This window comes from Grammomys surdaster, unplaced genomic scaffold (genome assembly GCF_004785775.1).
Source record: "Grammomys surdaster isolate TR1022 unplaced genomic scaffold, NIH_TR_1.0 126271, whole genome shotgun sequence".
NCBI classification, from domain to species: Eukaryota; Metazoa; Chordata; class Mammalia; order Rodentia; family Muridae; genus Grammomys; species Grammomys surdaster.
In genome coordinates this window covers 10,566,053-10,583,996 of record NW_021621071.1, presented here as the reverse complement: position 1 = coordinate 10,583,996, position 17,944 = coordinate 10,566,053, and the positions used below count along the sequence as shown (strand labels likewise).

Here is a 17,944-nt window from a genome sequence, read left to right as displayed (position 1 = left end):
GGGACGCAGGCGGTGGTCCTCTGTATTATGGGTATTCAGTAGGCACCGGAGCGACTGCGTCACACCTTAACTGGCACTTCCCAGGCTCTTTGGTACAGGCCACCACCCTGACAGGTCATCCGTCAGGTCCTCTGCTCTCTGGTGTCCTGACCCTAGAGTAGAGGTCTCGGGTGGATGCCGCGAGGGGGCTCTGCCCCGGGTGCCCACGCACGGAAGCGCTGGCCCCGCAGGGCTGGCTGGGGCGGTGGAGGCGGCGCCGGAGGCGGGAGTTGGCGGCGGCGGCGTCCCGGGCAGCGGGCCCCGTCCGCGGCCAGCGCGCTCCGCCGTCCTCCCTCGCTTGTCTGCTATGCTCATATTTGGACTCGGCCGCCCGTGCCCAGGAATTTCCCGTCATGCCTCCCGCCGCCCCGTCTGTCGCCCGGAGCCGGGAGGGAGGAGGGATCGGACAGCGGCGGCTCGTCTTCCCCGGAGTGCGCGGCGGACCCTCCCGCGCCCAATCGCGCTCTGCCTGGGTCTCTGCCTAGCTGCGGTCGCGGCCACCACGCCGCGCGGTGAGTCCCCGCCTCGCCCCCTCCGACCCTTCCGAGTCAGCCTGGGACCCGGAGTGTTTTCCCCCACCCCCACCCCCGTCCCGGGAGCGCCCGCGCCGCCCATCAGACTCGAGAGTCATCCCCCTGCCGTAGAGTCCGGGCAGACCCCGGAGACGCGCCTTGCCAACGAGGGACAGCGCAGAACGAGGTCAGGCGGGAGAGCTCGCGCCCCGCCGGCCGCCGCGCTGACACCTTACCCGTCCCCAAGGCGAACCTGAGCCGCCGTCCCCGCGCGGGTCCCCGGGGAGGCTCGGTGGGGTAGCAGGGGGCGTCGGTTGCCACTCCGAGGGCGCGTCCGTCTTCGGGCCTCTCCGCTGCTGCTGCCGGGGGATAACGGGCCGGGGCGTGGGAACCGGGAAGGCGTCGCCAGGCCCGGGGACTGGGGCGCACCCGGGACGGGGCTGGCGGCTCATAGGCCCAAACAGGTACCAGCATAACCCCAGGGAGCAGGTACCGGTTCTGTTTTGTTTTCAAGTGAAAACAAGCATCACAGTCCCCGCTCTCCCCTTTTTTTTTTTCTCTCAAACTTTTCCACTGGGCTATTTCAATTCAAACTATCTGAATAAAAAGTGCTGTTCCTGCCTTTGTAGGTTATGCCATAAGTGTGGTAGTTCTAAAGTGGGAACAATAAAGACTTAAAAGATTTTTCTTGGAATCATATGGAAAGCATTAGGGAGGGGAAAGCATTATTTTTTTCTTTCTTCCTTTTTCCACTGAGTGTCAAAAAAAAAAAACAATTATTTGAAGTACAAAGAGGAGATTTTTTTTTAAGGAAAATATTAAGTTGCAGGGGCTCTTGAATTTGGACAGAGTAAACCAATCAAGGCTTGATTAATTTTGTCTGGCAAGGCAAAACGTTATGATCCTCAGAAACTGGGATTGCGTGGGAGGTGTTAGGTGGTCACTGTGTTGCCTATCGGTAGGGTAGACTGAACTGTCAAAATGAGGTTTGACTAGCCAGGACACGACACACAGGTTAGCTGACAGTTAACTACACCCGGTGCAGCATAAAAAAACAAAGTAGGTTCTAAAGGTACTTGAATGTGTAAAATGTTACCCAGGAAAGATTCTCAGGGTCATAGAGTTTATCAAGTGGTTTCTCAGAACCAATGACACATAGTTAAATGTACACCATGTGCAGTTTGTGAGGGCTCACATTAGCCATGGGGGCAGTTTTATGTTTGTTCCAGAACATTGTTCTTCAGAAAGGACCCACCTTTAAATAGACTCATCATCCTGGAGCTGCTTTGTAACACTCCTTGGGAATCAAGAGATTCTGACTAAATAGTTTATCAATGGATTTCTAAAACCTGCTGGGCTGGATGAGAAGGAACAGATTGTACTGAAAGGGAGTATATGAATGATGGTGTGTGTGTGTGTGTGATAAGTGGACTTACTTGATGTTTGTGGTCAAGCAGCCTTTGAAGACCGAAATCAACTGTGCCAGGGCCTCTTGCCAGTGAGTTCAAACACCAAGTTTATATTTGGACTATTTAAACATAGTTCTAAAAATTTGTTCCTACCTGATAGTCGAGTTTCTGATGCTTTTAATAGTTTCCCTATGTGGACGTCTGGGATTTTTCATATTAAACCCAGTAGCTCTTTGCCATTTGGATTGTTGTCACAGTGCCTGAACGGCCTGTCTGCCAAGGTCGCAGCACACAGTGTCATTTAGATTTCGAATCAAAGCACCGTTTCAACTTTTAAAGTTACTTGTTCCAATGGTTCGGCTAAAATGTCGAAACTATCAGGCCAGAAGTCCTTGTTCTTCCACTCTGGTGATAAGAACGTCTAACAGCCAGCGTGGTAGGACACCCTTTCATCCCGGCACACAGAGACAGAGGCCTGCAGATTTCTATGAGTCTGAGGTCAGTCTCCTTTAGAGAGCAAGTTCCAGGCCAGCTGCGGTTTGGCTGTCAGACTGTCAGAAGGAAAAATAAAGTCTAAAAACTATCCCAAACTAGAATCCATCAGTTTTTCTGGTGTATTTTTTCACTTAATAAGGAAACTTAGAGTTTTTTTTAAGCCATCAGAAAACAAAGTTAGTAAATGCTTTGGAGTTCCATCATAATCTAGTCAGAGCCCTTTTATATTTTAATCATATATATAAATATGTATGTACATATATATACATGTGTATGTATATGTACATATATATGTATATGTGTGTGTGTGTGTGTGTGTGTGTGTGTGTGTGCACGTGCGTGTATGTGTCTGGGGATTTGGTCGAATTTGGTTCCAAAATTTAGCTGCTTATTCTGTAAATGCCTTCCAATGGCAGGATTCTCTAGTACAGCTTCTGTTTGCATAACCCTGAAGAGCCACCCACTTCATTCCTTCGGACATCTGAGTGTCAGTCTTCGACTTGCCCCACGTGTTAAACTGGTCTCCACATAGTTGGGTCCGATGGGCGTGGCTTCAGCTTTGGGGAGCCGTCTGCCTCAGGATCTTCTCACAGAAGGTACATACCCAATCGGGGCTTGTTTAAAACTCAGTCGTGTACTTTCAGAGAGTGCTGCTCTGTCACTGGCAAATGTCTGCCTGCCCTCTGTAGGTAAACTGAAGCCTCTGACACCGCCTGATAACTTGGTTTTGGTTTTTGGGTCTGGGGAGATATCATCAGAGTTCACTCAGGGACTTCCTGCCCCTCAAAGCCTGTGGTAGTTACCTGAGGAACCTTCCAAACAAAACCCCCTCAAGTGACACACTGCTTTATAATCCTGCCTCTGGGAAGACTCAGTTCAGCCTGCCCGGTTAACTTGCCTTTGGATAGGCTCACAAACAACCATAGAATTGTTGCTTCATTAGAATTTCTTATGGCTGACATGGATCTCATGACTTTACCCTGATTGCCCTGTGTCTCCTCTTTCTTGGGCCTAATTCATTCTTGTAAAATGCTCACTATGGCCCTTGATCACTGTTAGTGTATTCCGTTGCCCGACAGTCTGACATTTTCTTTTGAGACCTTTAAGAGAATATAGGAAATAAAACCTAGGGGCAGCTATGAGTCAGCTGACTTTGTGGAAAGTTTTTCATTACTACTTGTTTGAAGAAACGGAAATAAACCTGAAGTAGGAATAAACCAAAACTAGGAGTTTTGAGCTTTTAGTCTAAAGGAAGGAAGGGGCAAGGGAACGCACTAGAAGACCGTTGGAAGCCAAGCGCAGATGGACCGTGTTAGGGCCCAGGGTTATGATCGATAACGAAAGGCTGGAACGTTCTATGTCTCTAGTCTTTGCCTTCATACGCTTCCCTTGTCTCTGGCTGTTTTTGTTCGTGTTCTTGGGTCCTTTGTTGTTTGCAGTCACACTCTGTAGCTCAGCAGTTCTCACTGTGTCCCTTGATCCCACGCACAAAGCAGATTGAATGTCCCTCCAAGGAGGAACCTGATAACACACAGTGTGGGTCACACGGTTGGTCTAGATTTTCCCCCAAAGTCATTTTGACTTCTAGTATCACGTAGAGAGCCTGCTGAGTCAGCCTTTTCCTGTGTTAAGATTTTGGGGGCATTTAGTCTTCACGCTGCATAATTTCTTCTTGATTGCACTGTAGGTAGAAGTGGTGACGTCACCTGCGAGCACTAGACCTCGTGTGGCTCCTTCAGCAGGAGTGCGTGTCACACTCAGGAATTATCGAGTTGTGAAAATCCTGGGCTAACCGTCAATCCTTTCTGTAGGCCGTCGCCTGCATGCTTTCAGGAATTCGCTGACTGAAGTGTTGAGTCCAAGTAGCTCTCCCCTGTAAACTCATGAAGAGTGTGTAAATGACAGAGTCATTCAAAATAGAAAGAATTTAGGTTCATGAGGTTTGGCTCACAATCTGGGCCTTTTCTTTCTATCGTGGTTGATATGGCCTCTTTCGAGACCCTGTAAGCCTTCCGTATCTAATAGTGTGTGTAACTTCTTTTAGCTTCCCCAAAACCCTGTGCCACCCAGCACCATATGCGCTCACTGCGTGGGAGGCTAGTGGTTCGCTTATAATTCTGAGAAGGCTCTTAGCACTCCAACAGGGCCACAGCCATGTCATTTTCTGAATTTCCACATTCTGAAATCCTCACGCCCACTGCCTCCTCCCTCCTTGACACTGGAGCACAGGTGCACTGCCCTTTCTTTTCTTTTGGTGTTTTTGTTTTGTTTTGTTTTGTTTTGTTTTGTTTTGTTTTGTTTTGTTTTTTCGAGACAGGGTTTCTCTGTATAGCCCTGGCTGTCCTGGAACTCACTCTGTAGACCAGGCTGGCCTTGAACTCAGAAATCCGCCTGACTCTGCCTCCCAAGTGCTGGGATTAAAGGCATGCGCCACCACCGCCCGGTGCACTGCCCTTTCTTAATTATTATTTCATAGATTTTTAAAAATAAGCTTTTCCATGAACACTCGAATTTCCTGTGTGAAGATCGAATATGTAAAAGACAGGAAGTTTTCCTATCAACTGAAGTGGCACAGGAGGGGAGGGGAGGGGAGGGGAGGGGAGGGAACGGCCTTGCTTGAGCACATGATACTTTATGTCAGACAAGGGAAATGCAGGAGGCCCGGAACAGATACAAACAGAACTGTGAAGACAGAGAGGTGGAGGATTCCACTGGGCTCCGAGCAGGTAAGACCCTTAATGCTAAAGGCCCAGAGTTTTGGACTGACCTCATTAGCTATGAAATTGGAGTTTCTTGATCCCTGGAATGTCGCAACTAGAGTTGAGTTGCAGGGGGTATTTCTAACAGCTCACAGGATGAGTGGAGTTGGCAAAGAAAGCATTGGGTTGCCGGGCGGTGGTGGCGCACGCCTTTAATCCCAGCACTTGGGAGGCAGAGGCAGGTGGATTTCTGAGTTCGAGGCCAGCCTGGTCTACAGAGTGAGATCCAGGACAGCCAGGGGAACACAGAGAAACCCTGTCTCGAAAAACGAAAAAAAAAGCATTGGGTGACTGACTAGGAAACAGTTTGAGAGGGTTTTTGTTTGTTTGTTTTTAAGAAATGAAGACCCAAACTAGGGCAGTGAGGTGGAGGAAGCCTTGTGGGCGGTGAGTGGGCTGAGGTCATTAAGCAGATACTGAGAAAGAAACGGATAGGTAAACGTGTTGGCAAACTCTTACGCCTGGGTGAGCTCAGAACAGCTTTGTATTGGAGACAAAATAAGTAGTAGCTGCAGGTCTTTCCTGCTTTTCGTTCCCAGAGAACACTCCTGTGGAAGCATGTGGTAGGCTCGTGTGTGGCCGTGGAGTGCGTGGCGGAACCGTGTGTGTGTGTGTGTGTGTGTGTGTGTGTGTGTGTGTGTGTGTAGGGAGAGCGAGCAGACCTGGAAATGAGACCTGTGTGAGTGAGGAGGGATGGAGAGAAAGGTAAGACGAGAACAGGGTTGGCTCGTGTCAGAGGAGGGACACGGGAAAAGCATCCTAAAGAAGACAGAACCTGAGAAGGCTTCAGTAGCGATCCACACCTGGTGTTCTGTCTGCAAGCCGCTGTGCTGAAGGGGCGTGGCCTTTCTAATTCCATAGGAGATACGACTGCGTCCAGAATACCCTTAACCTGCACGGTGGGGCTGCTCCTTCCCCATCCTCCTCAATACAACCAAAACTTTAAGTTGTGCGGTTAGTTCTGGACACATTTTTGTCTCACAGGCCTCCTCATCCCTCCGTTCATCGACTCCAAGAACGGGCAGGCGGTAAGAATGCTAACGGAGTACTCTCAATTCTCTGCCTGGCTCTGTGTCTTAGGGGCACTTTCCATTGCCGTAGTCAGGTTGTCTTTCGTAATTTTTGACGTTTTCTTAGTCTAAAATATATGAAGCCGACTATCGCTGCACTCCATTTTGTACTAACACACACACACACACACACACACACACACCCTGAACGTCTCATGCTATCAGTTGTCACCTGCATAGTTCCAGCACCCTTGAGCTAGCCTCCCTGTCCTCTGTACCATGGAGAAGCGTGGCTACCTGGCTGTCAGCTCAGAGTATCCAATGCATTGATGGCTGAAGGGAAGCAGAGAGAAAGCCTTTCGAGTGAGGGTTTACTTCCAAGGCTTGTAGAGATTGAGGACACCTGCAGCTGATTAAAGGCGAACCTGAGAGAACAGAGGCCTAGAAACTGTGTTCTCAGGGTCCAGCGTACAGATAACAGTATACCCCGATTTGGGGTTTCTAAAGACAGTGCCCTGGTCCTCGCATGTAAATAGAGAGACAGGCTAGTGTACAGAACAGAGTATGAAGAATTATTCCCCCCTCTCAAAATAAAATGGAATGTCAGCACTCCCATAGCTATAGCTTTTAGCAGCCGTTGACTGAGAAGATACACAACAGCAGAAAGCCACTGTGAAGGTCTGGAAGTCAACGTTGAACATAAAAATGAACCCATATGCTTGCACCCGTATGCTCGAAAAGTGCATGTGTGGAAATCATGACTTAAAAAGCTTGCAGACTGCATTTGCTTTCTGGTTTTGCAGGTCTTCTCAGGGACGCTCTGGATTCAGAGTCCCCTGGGTCACTCTCTTTACCTTTTTTAAAAATTTAAAACATAATTGTAAGAACTTTTTACAAAGTCGGGTGGTGGTGGCGCACACCTTTAATCCCAGCACTTGGAAGACAGAGGCAGGCAGATTTCTGAGTTCGAGAGTTCGATGCTAGCCTAGTCTACAGAGTGAGTTCCAGGACAGCCAGGGCTACACAGAGAAACCCTGTCTCAAAAAAAAAAAAAAAAAAAAGAACTTTTTACAAAAGGAATTTCCTCAAAATCCTGTCACAGCAATTGGCCACCTGTTTTTATTTATTTATTTTAAAAATTTTAAAGGATTTATTTTTCCTGGCTGGGCGATATACTAGCTGAGACCATGTTATTAAATAGTCTCAAGGATGAGGAGACGGAAACAGTATACTTTGAAAACTGCGTTTTCAGGCATCATTCTTAGGCCTATAATGTGATGTTAAGGTGAAATTTGCATAACCCATTTATAGCACTCATTGTTTTGGTTATAACTGTCTGCCATTGCTAAACACGACATAACAAACTCTTACAGTGTCTTTATTTAATGACCAAGAAAAGGACTTCGGAACCTATGTCAAGTTTAAGTCGTTAACAAGAATGAACTGGTGTTGTGTGGGAATGTAGGACAGTCCTGGTATAAGTCCATCTTGTATTTGCATGTTTATTCTTTTGCTTTTATTTGTTCAGTGACTACAGACTCAGGGCGTGGTGGGAGTTGGAGAGAATTCCAACGTGCCTGATAGGTAGAGGCTTTTCTTTCTTTTTTTTTAGATTAGTAGTGTGTTAATAAGGAAAGTACGGCCGTGTCTCCCGGGACCTAGTCCAGATTGGATAAGGTATCACGAGTGACCACGAGTACTCTTGGAGTTCTCGTTTTGAGATAGTCGAAGGGAGAGTTGGAAATTGAAAGCTCACTGTCATCTTTGCATCTGATTTTTTTTTCCAAAAATTATATTAGATTTTAATGTTTTTATTTTATATTTTATGTGTATTGGCATTTTGACTACACACATGTCTGTGCCATGTCTATACAGGGATCATGGAAGCCATGAGAGGGTAGTGGATCCCTGGCACAAATGATTGAGAACTGCTATGTGGATGCTGGGAATTGAACTTGGGTCCTCTAGAAGAGCAGCCCAGAGCTCTTAACTCCTGAATCATCCCTCCAGCACCCTGTTTCCAGTTTCTTGATGTGAATGTGTCACATGGCCTTAGTGGGCCGGGAAGAGAATGGTTTGAACGCAGAGGTTGTTCACCCATAAGAAGAGCAATTTGAAACATTGCAGGTGTATTTGTATAACCAAAATGTTGCAGGTTCATTTGCATAATCACCCAGTAGTGCTGCAAGAGAGTCCTGCAGTGGCCTGAGAGGAACTGTGGGTGTCAGTGAGGCGACTGTGTCCTCCTAACTTGTTTGCGTTCAAAACATTTAACTTTCTTATGCCTCTGTTTCTCTTATTTTCAGAATTAGCGGGTTTAGCTGCCAACCCCTGATGCTGCTTTTAAGCATCTGTAGTCTGTGGGTTGTCTGAAAATCTCCCAGGAGCTTCCATAACTTTTAATGGGAAATAGCACGGATAATAAAACGCATAGAATTACGTTTTTCTTGTTCTGATTTAAGTTTCACTGTTTTGTTGAGCTATCTACATTGTGTAAGATCTTATTTTTGAACTTTGTATTCTAGTGCGCCCAGTAATTGGATCTAAGGCTAAAGTTGCATAACCCTTTTAAAGATTTAGTGCTTATTGGGAAGATAGATTACAGTATTTTAGAAGTATCATATGCTCCTTCTGAAGTAACAGCAGTAAGCACTAGAAGTTATGCCTTTATCTTGTTCATGCTTGGGAGCTTGTCTCTGCCTGGGAAGCCTTCTTTGGAAGATGTGGATAGCCAGCAGAATTTGCCTCTGGCCATGCTGAAAGTAGATTGAACTCTTATGACTGGTTAAAGGAAAAATGCTTTGCCTATACGTGAGCACTCTCCTCAGTAAGCTTTTTTTTTTCTTTATTCAAAATTATTTCACACATATAGAGTGTGAAAAGATATATCGAACATATATAAATATATATAAAACATACAGACCTTATTTTAAAAGTCTGAGTGCCCCATCCAGCTTCCGGATGGAGCGTTAAAGCTGTCTGTATGATGTTGCCTGTCACACCTTCATCTTCCTCTGCTGGGAATTAATCACAGTGCTTTGAGAGTTTTTTTTGTTTGTTTGTTTGTTTGTTTAATATTTCTCACCAATGCTAGTGTAAACTCATCTGTCTTTACCCCTTACTGTAGAGGAAGCTTTCTATCTCACTGTTGAGCTCTGCATGCTCTGGTACTTTTATTTACAGATGCTTACCATCTGCTGGGGACAGTGTGTGTTTTGCTTTTTTCCTCGAAATATTGTGTTTCTATATTGGCATGCTTCACACACTTTCAAAAAAGACTAGCAGTTCTTATTTTTTCTTACATTTATTTATGTGTGCAGGTGCTAGTGTGTGCCTGTACACACACACATACACACACATATCATGGTGCATATGTGAAGGCCAGAAGGCAACTTGAGAGAGTCAGTTCTCCCTTCCATATATTTGAGGGATCAAACTCGGCTTGTGAGACTCGGTGACGAGCACCTCTACCCAATATGCCATCTTGCTAGCTCTAAATATTGTTTTTTTAAAGGGAATTTTTATAGTATTACATAAATCAGTTAACATCCTAGGATTTTTCAGATAACTTGTGTCTGCCAAGTGATATTCACTTCATCTGTTGGAGCACGTATAACTGTTAAGAAGAACTTTCTTCTATCATGAAATGACCAAGGGAGAAAAAAAAAAAGTTCTGGTTGGGGCTGGAAACAACTGGTTTTTCCATTAACCCCAAATTACAGAAGTGTAACTGTTAGCATAAGGAGCAAACACCCTAAAATACTTACTATTTTAAAAAGTACATTTTTAAGATTAAAATTAGAAATAAGACTTGTTTTCCTATGATTTTTAAAAATAACCTTCAGTTTTCCCAAGCTCTGGGAAATCTTCCGAATTCCCCCTCATTTAAACATGCTAGATTTTTCTTACAAAACATAAAGCCCACTTATCCCAGCATTCCCCTGAGATTTAACTTAGTTTTTGGTTGGGGGGAGGGGCTGTTAAAATGTTTTCACTTTCGTTTGAAATTTTTATACAAACAACAGCCCCTCCTTGGTTCTCCTCCCGGTTTTATGTGCTCTGTGTTCAAACCCGCTAAGTTCACTAGGTGTTTGTTGCCTGTGTGTGCACACGGGCATAAATTCCGTCTGCTGGAGCATGGTTAAAGTCTCAGGATCTCTGAGGAAAATGGACTTAATCTCTCCCAGTAGCCATCAGTTTTCAATGGCTCCTCAGCTGAGGTGGGACTTTGTGCCTCCTTCTGTCTGAGCCAGGATTTTCTGTCTGGCTTGCAGGTCTTGGGCATGCAGTAATAGTGACTGTGAACAGAGATGTGCAGCTATCTTCTATCTCATCTGGGCAGCATTGCTTTGCCGCAATCCTCCCAGACTTCTGACCCCTGCAGGCGTTCCCTTTTCTCTTCCATGATGATCATGGAGCCTTGGGAGGAGGGTCTGTTATCTGGATGTTTCTCCTTGGGAGATTCGTGGCTCTGTGTGCTAGTCATCATCTATTAAGGAAAAGAAGCCGTAGATGAGGGTTGAGAGGTGAAGTAATCTCCAGATATAGAGATAAGCGCTTAGGAGAATGTTTAATTCTGTGTTATTTAGCATAATAATAGTAGTTGGTTCTCCCTCGGGGCCTATCATCTACCCAGTCACAGGCTCTTTGTTAATAAAGACGCTAGATGTGATTTCCCTTTTTGTAGAGTAGGCCTCAAATCCAACCAGAAAGCGGTTAGTCCCAATCATAAAGACACTTGTGCACTTCTGTGTTGGTTGGCGGGTCTTTCTAGGAACGTGATATTGTGGATTCAGAGCTGAGTGACACAGCTGAGTACTTTATCCCCTTAGTATCTTCGCACGCATAGCATCTTCCAGCCCCTGTAAAGATAAAGCTTCCAGGGAATACCAGTTTGATTTTTCTGTGACTCAAATACGTGGTGTCTTTAGCAATGGGGTCTTACCTGTCAGAGTACCAGCAGCAGAGGAAATGACCTGTGATATTCTGGGGGGTGGGGGGAGTGTCTATGGGATCCCATTGACCAACAAAGTCCTGAGCCTGCCACTGGGCTTTTTATTGGACAGGCTGCGGTGTTTGGGAGTGACACTGTACTCCCATTGTAGGCTGTGTGTGTGTGCACATATGCATGTTTTGCATACATGCATATATATATACATAAACAAACATATAATAAACATATATCATACATATATTATACATATACTATACATATACAAACATATAATAAACATATACATACATATACTATACATATAGTATACATATACAAACATAATAAACATACCATACGGACACAAACATATAATAAACATATAATAAACATATACTATAATATACATATACATGTGCATATACACATACATGCATATAGTTCAGGCAGCTTCTACAGTAGTGGGTTTCCATATGACTTTTGAAAGGTATTTAACTTAGATGTCCTTCCCAGTATTCCTGCTCGGCCATGCCCTTTCACCCCTGATCCTCCCCAACCCCTGCCTTCTCACCCCGACCCCGCTCCACATAACCCTTCCTGTTCCATTGTTCTCCATTTATTCTTCAAACGACTTTACAAATTCCTTATCTTCCTTCCAGCTCTCTTCTCCGTCCATGTAAAATACGAATGGACTCTTCTTACACTCGACGCACTAATTAGCGTGTCTCATGTTGGGATACAGCGTGAACTAGGCAGACAGGCCTTGTTCTCAGGCTGTCCTTCTTGGTTTGAAACTGCCACGTCCTGTTGTAGAAGAAGCAAGACCGTTCGGTGGTAGGAGCAAGAGAGAGCAGTTGAGTCGAGGATCCAAAGGAGGGCAAGGTGCTATGGGACTTGATTATTTTTTTTATCACCTACCTATCATCTGTCTATTTACTGTGGGCATACGCACGCAGGCATGTGCGTGCATACACACATGTCAACAGTAGGTATGCGGAGGTCAGAGGATGACTTCCGGTGCATACACACATGTCAACAGTAGGTATGCGGAGGTCAGAGGATGACTTCCGGTGCATACACATATGTCAACAGTAGGTATGCGGAGGTCAGAGGATGACTTCCGGTAGTTGGTTCTCTCCTTCCACCGCTGTGGGTCTGGAGATGGAACTCAAAGTTGTCGGGCTTGGACGTTAACAAGTGTCTTCTGAGGATCTGCCCAGCCAGCCGTTTACCAGGTGTTTAGAGGAACACAAGAGTTGAGACATGCTGCCCACGGAAGTATTGAGGGGATGTTAGGTAGGCAGCGAGGAGACCCGAGCTTCGTTTTCAAATGAGCATTCTGGCTGCTGTCCGGGGAATCGATTGTGGAGCCAGAGAACAGCGGTAGGTACAGCATCTGGGGCCCTGGTTCAGAGAGGGACTGATGCCGGTTAGAATCGGGGGAGGAGGTGCAGGAAGTGACACCTTGCTGGTACTGTTTCCTTGCAGTGAGCTGCTCTGGTGGAAGCCACTCATGGTGCTCCTGTTTAGCTCAGTGGATTCTGTCCACCCTTCTCTTCTCAACTTGGGTTCTTAGAACCAGCCATTCCACCCTAGAACCAGCCTTTGCCTTGGTTTCTGACTTATTCAATTAGTTAAAAGGATGCCTCAGTTCTTTCACTTGCAAAATGGAGATGCTATTGTATTCATTGTTCTAATGACTGTTTTAATCATGAAGTAAATATATACATATACATATGCATATACATACACACACACACACACACACACACACACACACAGTGATGGTTTGAACATTCTTGGCCCAGGGAGTAGCTTTATTTGGTGGTGTGGCCCTGTTGGAGTAGGTGTGTCACTTTGGGCATGGGCTTTTACACCCTAGTCCTAGCTGCCTAGAAGCCAGACTTTTCCTGGTAGCCTTCAGATGAAGATGTAGAACTCTCAGCTCCTCCTGCACCATGCCTGCCTGGATGCTGCCATGCTCCTGCCTTGATGATAATGGACTGAACCTCTGAACCTGTAAGCCAGCCCCAATTAAATGTTGTCCTTATAAGAGTTGCCTTGGTCATGGTGTCTGTTCACAGCAGTAAAACCCTAACTAAGATGCGTGTGTGTGTGTGTGTGTGTGTGTGTGTGTGTGTGTATTACTATGGTCTTTTTAGTTTGCATACTACTGGTATAGGCTCATGTATTTGAATGCTTGGTCCCCCGTTAGTAGAAGGATTTGGGAAGGGTTAAGTTGTGTGGTGTTGGAGAAGATGGGTCCCCTGGGACAGGCTCTGAGGTCTCAAAAGTCGACAGCAATCCCAGTGTCTCTCAGCTCCTGCCCCAGCTCTGGGCCTGCCTGCCCGCTGCCATGCTCCCTACTGTGGTGGTCATGGACTCCAGGCCTCTGAAATCACAAGCCTTCAGATTAAGTGCTTTCTTTGGTACGTTGCCTTGGTCTTGGTGTAAGCAAGACAATTACTTAGGAGGGTCCCTCTCACAGCGACTATGTAGTAAGTGTCACTAGCGACTTTTACAGTCATGGTCATCTCTACCGTTCTGGGAGGACCCCTTTGACCTCTCCCTTCTTTGACCTGTGCCCCTCTCCCCAACCCTCCTTAGGAGCACTCGCCTTGAGCTGAGGTAGAGTTTAGCAGCCCTTTCTCACTGGGGGATGCGTCCCTTCAGTCATCTTCGTGGCCTCAGTTCCAGTTGTATTTAGGTCACTTTCCCTCTTTATCTCCCCATCAGCCCAGTTCCCCCGCCCTCACTTCCTTTTATGTCACCACTGACTGGATAACCTTGCCCAGGGCGCCCTGACATGCCAAACCCAGAACATCTTTTTTGCTTCAACTTTTACCTCCTTATTCCCCAGATTAGAAAATGCTGCTACCTTTTTCATGGCTGCTTGAGCCACGGCTGTGCTCTCTGATTCAAACTCTGTCACCCTGACAGAAGGCAGAGCTCAGCCTAGGCTGTGGCGCTAGAGACCAGTGTCTCCTTTCGTCCTGTGTGAGTCCTACCCATTTTCACATTTTTCTTATTAGAATTTAAATCTGCCTATCTGATAGTAACACTCTCTTTAGTGTCTGTTCTCTTTTTACAGAGCCCTGCACTGGCTCCCACGATTTGCCTCAGACCCATACTCTTCCTCCAAAACCAGGATGATGTTTAATTTTAGATCCAGGCCACTGTTCAGGGCTTTCTTTGTTTGGAACATTTTCCTCCTCCTCCTCCTCCTCCTCCTCCTCCTCCTCCTCCTCCTCCTCCTCCTCTTCCTCTCCTTCCTCTTCTTCCTTCTTCATCTTCTCCTCCTCTTCTTCCTCGTCTCCCTCTTCCTCCTTAATTCCTCCACTTCTTCCTCTTCTCCCTCCTCTTCCTCCTCTTGCTTATCCTTTTCCTCCTCTTCTTCCTCCTCCTCCTTTTCCTCCTCCTCCTCTTCTTCCTCTCCTTCTTCTTCCTTCTTCATCTTCTCCTCTTCCTCCTTTATTCCTCCTCTTCTTCCTCTTCTCCCTCCTCTTCCCCCTCCTCCTCCTCCTCCTCCTCCTCCTCCTCCTCCTCCTCCTCCTCCTCCAATTCTTCTTTTCTTTTTTTGCGGGGTGAGGATGCAACCCAGGGTCTTTACCAGCATTCGGTGAACATGCTTTCTTTCAGCCCAAACCCTGGCCACCGGATATTGTTATTTATTTATCTTACCTTTTATAGGTATGGGTCTGTGTCCCCCCCCCCCCCCCCATCTCTGCCTGATTGTTACCAAGCTTACTAACCTTAGCTCTCACTTTGCTAACATGTAAGCTGTCCATTACTATGGTGTCCTGCTTTACTTTCAGCGTCTGTCAGGTAGAACAAGGGGCAGATGCAACACCGGCTTGTCCAGTTTGAGGACGAGAGCGCTTCTGAGTTTGGTGTGTGTTGTCTTTCAAGCTTACAAAGGAGGAGAACAGAAAGCTTTCTGTGGATTCCCTTTCAAAGATACAACAGACTGTGAAGAGAAAGAGGAAGGTAGCAGCATCCAACTGAAGCGCGCTCTAGAAAGGAGGGGATTGGCTTGCTGTTGGACTGTCTTGATTTTGATTGGAACACGATCCGGAGTTTTCAAGGCGGGGGTGGGGGGGTGGGGTGGGGGTGGGGCAGCATCTCCCAGATTTGCCTGTCCTTTTGGAGAGTCAGCATACGGGCTCTTCCTTAGTCCTTCGTAAGGTGATAGCTTGTGTCTCGACCTGTCAGGATTCCCCACTGGATTTAGGCAGAGCATGTCCAGTCGGTACTTTCTGTACCTGGTGGCCCAGCTGCTGGGAATGTGCTGGGCTCACACTAACGTGCGGGAACAGTGGTCGCTGGGATGCGAGTGGGGATTTGACCTTCTCTTCTGTACTTCCTCTCTTTGCTTTATCCAGCAGAAGCTTTTTAGAAGAACCTTATTTGTGTTACGTTTTAAGGGCGGATACAGGCTTTCCTGTTTTTATATTCTATTCTCCGCGTTCACTGGGAGTGACGAATCTGATCATGAGTGAGCTCTTTTGAAAAGTATTGCTTCCCTTTTATTGCTGCCTGCGTGTGCCAGATGAAAGGAAGCGCCTTTTCTCCCTCATCCCCTTTCAAACCGTTCTGTGACATTTCTTTATTTCTCAATGCTATGTGAGTCACTCTTTTTGATAAGCTCATAAAAATTACCATTTTTATTTTATGCCACAGACATAGCTGATGAGCCTTCCTTCTGTTAGTCTAGGGCTGTGTGATTTTTCTTCTCCCTCATTTCTTGCCACGTGGCTTCTATGTTATATTTGCCTTCATCTTTTATAGGGGTTATTTTGGTGTCTGTGGTTGTAGAAATACCACAAGTCTCACCCGATCTAACCAGCACAGTAAAAGCGCCTCCGTGGTCACTCTGCTATATGGGAGGAATTTAGGAATATTGTTTTTTTCTGTCCTGCTTCTGTTAGTTAAGATGGAACCTGTAGTTGAAAGTGATTATTTTTGCATTACTTTTCTCATACCACAATTTCCTTTTAAGGATTATTTCCGCCTAATCACGTGACATTTATTGTAGTTACTGATTACCACAAGTCTCAGTCAGTGTCCGGTTCCTGGGAAGGGACACCACGGTCAAGGCAACTCTTATGAACGACAACAGCTCATTGGGGCTGGCTCACACGTTTAGAGGCTCAGTCCATTATCAGCATGGCGACACACAGGCAGACGTGGCGCTGGAGAGTTATCTGGATTCACAGGCAACAGTACAAAGAGAGGCACTGGGCCTGATTTGAGTATTTGAAACCCCAAAGTCACCTCCAGTGACACACCTCTTCCCATAAGGCCACACCTACTCTAACAAGGCCACATGCGGCTCCCTGGGGACCAACCATTCAAAGCTCTGAGCCTATGGGAGGTGAGTCTTACGGGAACTACCACATAGCCATGTATTCAATACTCGATCCACCTTAACTTTATTAATGATGTTTTGATTAATAGACCCTTCATAGCCTGGAGTCTATCCTTGAGCTGATACTTTTTTATTTTTTTTTTTTTATTTTTATTATTTTTTTTTTAAAGATTTATTTATTTTATTTATGAGTACACTGTAGCTATCTTCAGACACACCAGAAGAGGGCATCGAATCTCATTATGGATGGTTGTGAGCCACCATGTGGTTGCTGGGATTTGAACTCAGGACCTCTGGAAGAGCAGTCAGTGCTCTTAACCACTGAGCCATCTCTCCAGCCCGAGCTGATACTTTTTTAAACAAGAAAAGATATATTGATATTTATTTCCTAAGCCCGAGGCAATTCAATTAGAAACTACCATATCCCTTAAAAAGAATTCATTTAAAATATTACCAAAAGGCATAATTTTAAGGAGGTTGGAACATCCTTATTGGATAAGCTGATTGCAAGTCGAAATCTATTGTGGAATATATAAAATGTCCCTAACATTTTGTAGAGAAGAGGGACCTAGGACAATGGAATTTACTGGCATTTTGATGAGAGATTAGTATATCAGTCCCAAGGTCGTAAGTGCTGGGAATCCAGGATCTCAAGTGTTATGAATAATTCTCAGGGTCATGTGCAAAATTAGTTCTAAGTCCTTGAATTCTTTATCTGCACGGCAGTCACATTGAAACTGTAATTTTAACTTCTGCTGGAGTTGGTAAGAGCCGCTCACTCAATCCTCTGATTTTTTATTTTCCTTTTTTGTAAGCACAAAGTTGGGTCACTCTGAGTTGTCTGAAACAATTGGTTGTAAAATTTGAAATTTTACTTTCTGTCAAAGTTATATGTATATACTTTTTTTTCATAAAGTCACTAAAGTATAATTCCTGAAGTGAAAAAAATTATTCTTGTGAAGTTATGTGTTTAATGGTCCTATCTATCTATATTTCAAACTAAGTTAATTAAATTCTGTAATGTGTAATTCTTTCTCCCTCCTTCTCCCTTCCATCCCCTCCCTCCTCTCCTTCCTCCCTTCCTCATCTCCATACCCCTCCCCCTCATCTCCATACCCCTCCCCCTCATCTCCATACCCCGCCCCTCATCTACATACTCCTCTCCTCATCTACATACTCCTCCCCCTCATTTCCATACCCCTCTCTCCTTCCCTCTATACTCCTCCCCTCCTCTTCCTCCCTTTGTTTTCCTTCTGGATAGGGAATGTTAAAATTCACTGTACTGTGCTATATGGTGTTATAAAATATTTCATTTAACACAAACTTAAATGAAATAATTATTATAACCCATATTTTATAAGTAAGGAAGCTAAAAGATCTGTAGAGATCTCCAGAAAATGGGAGATTTTAGAGAAGAAC

At 45.6% G+C, this 17,944-nt stretch overlaps 1 protein-coding gene across 3 annotated transcripts in view; it reads left to right on the top strand.

Annotated features, from left to right (window-relative positions):
* The first annotated feature begins 458 nt into the window (after nt 1-458).
* Nucleotides 459-17,944, top strand: part of Msrb3 (methionine sulfoxide reductase B3) — a 116,257-nt gene continuing 98,771 nt past the window's right edge. For all 3 annotated transcript variants that reach the window (XR_003710217.1, XM_028759067.1, XM_028759068.1), the window contains exon 1: nt 459-551. The gene's annotated coding sequence lies outside the window, so the exon portion shown is untranslated. The remainder of the gene's footprint in view (nt 552-17,944) is intronic.